Below are 6,218 nucleotides of genomic sequence, written 5' to 3' on the forward strand. Positions count from 1 at the left end.
TATTTGATACAAATAGAACAGACATATAGACTGGACTTTTTTTGGTTGGGAGGACGGATGATCTCTTGGGAAAAGTGTTATACCACAATATCCATCGTGTATCCTAAGAGGTTTCCAAAGAGGTTTCCTAAGAGCTACAGGTGACAAAAGATGGAGGTTAGGCGGGTGGCAGTTACAACAAATGGAAAGGTCCGTTCATCCCCCCCCCCTCTCTCTCTCTCTCTCTCTCTCTCTGTCTCTCTCTCTCTCTCTCTCTCTCTCTCTCTCTCTCTCTCTCTCTCTTCTTCTTCTTCTTCTGATAATATCAGAAGAGAGAGAGAGAGAGAGAGAGAGAGAGAGAGAGAGAGAGAGAGAGAGACTTTAATTTTATCGAACTCTCTCTCTCCCTCTCTCTCTCTCTCTCTCTCTCTCTCTCTCTCTCTCTCTCTTCTTCTTCTTCTTCTTCTTCTTCTTCTTCGAGATGTCAGAGTTCGCTGCAAGTCAGCTGAAGAAAACGTCAACAAACTCCTTCTAAACAACACCTTTTCAAATCCAACGGATTGCAAGCACTTGATTTCAATTGATACATCCACGTATAGATTCTTTTAACTTTTGGATGCATGTGTGTATACTCGTGCGTTATGTACTTATGTACGTATGCATTGGTTTTCTAATTATGCAAGTGTTCAAATATGAAGCAGAGAGATATGGATATATAACTGTCGTTTCTTTCATTTGCTCTCAGAATTTGAGCTTCACTTCAGAGAGAGAGAGAGAGAGAGAGAGAGAGAGAGAGAGAGAGAGTTATTTCTTATACGTTTAATCTGATAGGCTACTTCATGCGTGTGTGTGTTTGTGTGTGTCTCTGTTTTATGGTATATCTGGTGGTTTTGGGCGGGTGGGGAGGCGTGTTCATTATGATCCCTCCTTCTGCTTACCGTTCTCCACGTAGACACAACGGTAAAGGAAAAAATTAAATGAACTGTTACGTGTTTACAAGATCAACATTAATTTTCTAGGAAAATTTTATTGATAAAGGAAATAAACTAAAACAACTGATGATGACTAAATCCTTTTCATTGTGGGAAAGCGGCAATGAAGGTATGTGGGGGGGGGGGGGGGGGGGGTGTTTGCAACCTCATCCTCTGTGCAGGTAGAATACATTCATTTTCTGAAGCCTCTTTTTATTTATAAATCAAAAGGATAGTTACTGAAACAGAAAAAACTTTTCCAATGAACTAAAATAAAAGAATTATAAACCAATATTTATTAAACTACTTTTTTTGCATAATAATATCAAAAGCAAAAGATGGTTAAATCCCCTCCTCGAATTTAAAAAGTGTTTCTTGATTCCTTTGATATGCAAACGACCCCTTTATTGTAGAGATAGCAGTAGGAAATAAGTTATATATATATATATATATATATATATATATATATATATATATATATATATATATATATATATATATATATATATATATATTATCAATTGCCAAGCTACAACCCTAGTTGGAAAAGCGGGGTGATATAAGCCCAGGGACCCCAACAGGGAAAATAGTCCAGTGAGGAAAGGAAACAAAGAAAGATAATACATATATATATATATATATATATATATATATATACCAAGGCACTTCCCCTAATTTTAGGGGGTAGTAGACATCAACAAATGAAAACAAAACAAAAAGGGGACCTCTACTCTCTACGTTCCTCACAGCCTGACAAGGGGTTCAACCAAGTTCAGCTGGTACTGCTAGGGTGATACATCCCACCCTCCGCCGCTATCCACAACAGATGAAGCTTCTTAATGCTGAATCTCCTACTGTTGCTATCCACGCGGTCTTCCAAGGCACTGGAGGAAGCAGCAGCGCCTACCGAAACTGCATCACAATCGCTCGCCATTCATTCCTATTTCTAGCACGCTCTCTTGCCTCTCTCACATCCATCCTCCTATCATCCAGAGCTTTCTTCATTTCATCCATACACCCAAACCTGGGCCTTCCTCTTGTACTTTTCCCATCGACTCTTGCATTCATCACCTTCTTTAGCAGACAGCCATTTTCCATTTTCTCAACATAGCCAAACCACCTCAACACATTCATATCCACTCTAGCTGCTAACTCATTTCTTACACCTGTTCTCACCCTCACCACTTCGTTCCTAACCCTGCCTACTCGAGATACATCAGCCATGCTCCTTAGACACTTGATCTCAAACACATTCAATTTCTTTCTCTCCATCACTTTCATTCCCCACAACTCCGATCCATACATCACAGTTGGTACAATCACTTTCTCATATAGAACTCTCTTTACATTCATGCCAGACCCTCGATTTTTTATTACTCCCTTAATTGTCCCCAGCACTTTGCAACCTTCATTCACTCTCTGACATATATTTGCTTCCACTCCCCCATTTGCTGCAACAACAGACCCCAAGAACTTAAACTGATCCACCTCCTCAAGTAACTCTCCATTCAACATGACATTCAACCTTGCACCGTCTTGCCTTCTCATACATTTCATAACCTTACTCTTACCCACATTAACTCTTAACTTCCTTCTCTGACACACCCTTCCCAATTCTGTCACTAGTTTGGTCAAGCTTCTCTTCTGTGTATGCAACCAGTACAGTATCATCCGCAAACAACAACTGATTCACCTCCCATTCATGGTCATTCTCGTCTACCAGTTTTAATCCTCGTCCAAGCACTCAAGCATTCACCTCTCTCACCACTCCATCAACATACAAGTTAAACAACCACGACGACATCACACATCCCTGTCTCGGCCTCACTCTCACCGGAAACCAATCAATCACTTCATTTCCTATTCTAACACATGCTTTACTACCTTTGTAGAAACTTTTCACTGCTTGCAACAACCCTCCGCCAACTCCATATAACCTCATCACATTCCACATTGTTTCCCTATCAACTCTATCATGCGCTTTCTCCAGATCCATAAACGCAACATACACCTCTTTACCTTTTGCTAAATATTTCTCGCATATCTGCCTAACGATAAAAATCTGATTCATACAACCCCTACCTCTTCTAAAACCACCCTGCACTTCTAAGATTGCATTCTCTGTTTTATCCTTAATCCTATTAATAATTACTCTACCATACACTTTTCCAACTACCCTCGACAAACTAATACCTCTTGAATTACAACACTCATGCACATCTCCCTTACCCTGACAACACAAAACACATATTAAACAATCTCACCAACCATTCAAGTACAGTCACACCCCTTTCCCTCAACATCGAAGCTCTCACACCATCCATACCAGATGCTTTTCCTACTCTCGTTTCATCTAGTGTTCTCCTCACTTCCTCTATTGTAATCTCTCTTTCTCATTCTCATCTCCTATCACCGGCACCTCAACACCCGCAACAGCAATTATATCTGCCTCAACATTATATCCTCAACATTCAGCAAACTTTCAAAATATTCCGCCCACCTTTTCCTTGCCTCCTCTCCTTTTAATAACCTTCCATTTCCATCTTTCACTGTCTCTTCAATTTTTCAGCCAGCCTTCCTTACTTTCTTCACTTTTTTCCAAAACTTCTTCTTATTCTGTTCATATGACTGACCCAATCCCTGACCCCACCTCAGGTCAGCTGCTCTTTTTGCCTCACGTACCTTGCGCTTTACTTCCACATTTTTCTCTCTATGTTTTTCATACTTCTCTATACTATTACTTTGCACCCATTCTTCAAAAGCCCTCTTTTTCTCTTCCACTTTTACCTTCACTCCTTCATTCCATCATTCACAGCCCTTCCTCATGCTGCCCCCAACAACCTTCTTGCCACACACATCACTTGCAATCCCAACAAAATTTTCTTTTACTAACTTCCACTACTCCTCTAAATTACCAGTTTCTCTTACTCTCACTTCGTCATATGCCATTTTCAACCTTTTCTGATATTTACTTTTTTCCCCCGGTTTTATTAGCTCTTAAACCCTCACTAGCTCCCTTGTACATCCACCTACTCTATTCCCCCTCTATTTTGCTACAACTAATTTTCCTTCTATCAAAAAAGAAAAACGATCAGACATATCGTTAGCCATACCCCTAAACACGTGCACGTCTTTCAATCTTCCAAACTTTCTTTTAGTTATCAACACATAATCCATTAATGCCCTTTCTACTACTCTTCCATTTACCACTCTTACCCATGTATACTTGTTTTTCATATATATATATATATATATATATATATATATGTGTGTGTGTGTGTGTGTGTGTGCGTGTGTGTATAGCCTATATATATAGCCTATATATCCTCATCATTACCTCCTCCTACACCTATAGATGCAAAGGGCCTCAGTTAGATTCCGCCAGTCGTTTCTATCTTGAACTTTTAAATCAATACTTCTCCATTCATCGTCTCCTACTTCACACTTCATAGTCTTCAGCCATGTAGGTTTAAGTCTTCCAATTCTTCTTGTGTCTTGTGGAGCCCAGTTGAAAGTTTGGTGAACTATTCTCTCTTGGGAGTGCTAAGAGCATGCCCAAACCATCTCCATCTACCCCTCACCATGATCTTATCCACATATGGCACTCGGGTAATCTCTCTTATAGTTTTATTTCTAATCCTCTCCTGCCATTTAACTCCCAATATTCTGAGGCTTTGTTTTCAAATTTACTAAATCTATTAGATATTGTTTCATTGTCATACCATGACTCATGTCCATACAGTAACACCGATCACACTCAACTGGTATATAGTCTGATTTTTCATATGTAATTTCAGGGTGATTTCATTTCCAAATTATACTTAACCTAGCCATTGTCTGATTTGATTTTTCAATCTTTCACTAAACTTTAATTCTAAATACCCAGTATTGGATATATATATATATATATATATATATATATATATATATATATATATATATATATATATATATATATATATATATATAACGCAGCCATTTCTACTCCCCTGCAGATCAAAGGCCTCAGACATGCCCTTATTCATGTCTGGGGTTTGCACAATTTTCATCACCACGCTACTCAACTGCGGACTGGTGATGGTGGGAGAATTTTGTCTGATAGCTCACAGGGAGCTAACCTAGTATTGGTGACCTAGACTGATGAAAAATGCATAAATTTTTTTTGGCAGATTTCTATCTAAAAACTAACAGTCAGAAACAAGTATTTCAATTTTTATCATTCATAAAACATGAAGATGAAAATTGCAGATTAAATCATTTAGATGAAATTATAGATGATTGATTTCATTCAAATGTAAAAAGAGAAATTGTAAAGGTGCTTTCATTCATGAATTAGCCAAAAGATTAATATTCTTGTTTCTTATTTTACTAGACAACTTTTTAAAAATACCTTCGTTCATAAGTGATTAAAGAAATCACAGAAATCTTTACATATTTTCTATAATAAGATATTTTTTTTCAGTAAACTTAGGTTAAAATTTATTTTATATAAAAAAAAAATTAAAAGTTCAAATGATAGTTATATATTAGGTAATCATTCTAGCTCGGGTTTTAAATTACTCCATTGAATTACGTTTATTTTCCAAATAATTTATCAGCATATTGATATATTAAGCCTTTGTCATACAATTACCATGCTTAAAGTAACTATTTGATACAATAGTATTCATGAAAAATATTTTACATTTCTTCTTATTTTGGGGTAAATTAGATGGTTCTTATAATCATAGATTACACAAGTAGTGAGTTGAGCCCTAAAAGTATATAGTAACTCTGCTCTGGAACGAAAATATATTTAACATCTTCGTTGATTTAACCAATACGCGAGAGCATTGAGCAATCATTTTGTTAACCCTTCTGTTAAGAGGGTGTTCAATAACTTCGTTACTCTAATATCCAAAATTCAGTATTGTTGATCTCCAATCCAAGCAAATTGATCAGCATCTTTTTAAAATTCTGATTTCATTTTCTATAACTATATATGTAATTTTTTACTGAATCCTCCATATGATATCAAGATTTTCATTCAAATTCATCAAAAATAATTATAAACAAAAATAAATATTCTTAAAACGGCAAAAAGTATTCGAAAACACATCATTATGGTGATAGAATATCTTTCCGTCTGATCAAACTCGTCAGGAATTTGTGTAATATTAACCGTTCACTGAGATTGGAGGAAGCCTTTCCTGCTCCATCAGTATCTAAAAGTAAAGAAACTGAATGATAGAATAAACAAACGTGAAAACTTTATTCTCTCTTGGCTTT

Source organism: Palaemon carinicauda, chromosome 25 (genome assembly GCF_036898095.1).
Source record: "Palaemon carinicauda isolate YSFRI2023 chromosome 25, ASM3689809v2, whole genome shotgun sequence".
Taxonomy (NCBI): domain Eukaryota; kingdom Metazoa; phylum Arthropoda; class Malacostraca; order Decapoda; family Palaemonidae; genus Palaemon; species Palaemon carinicauda.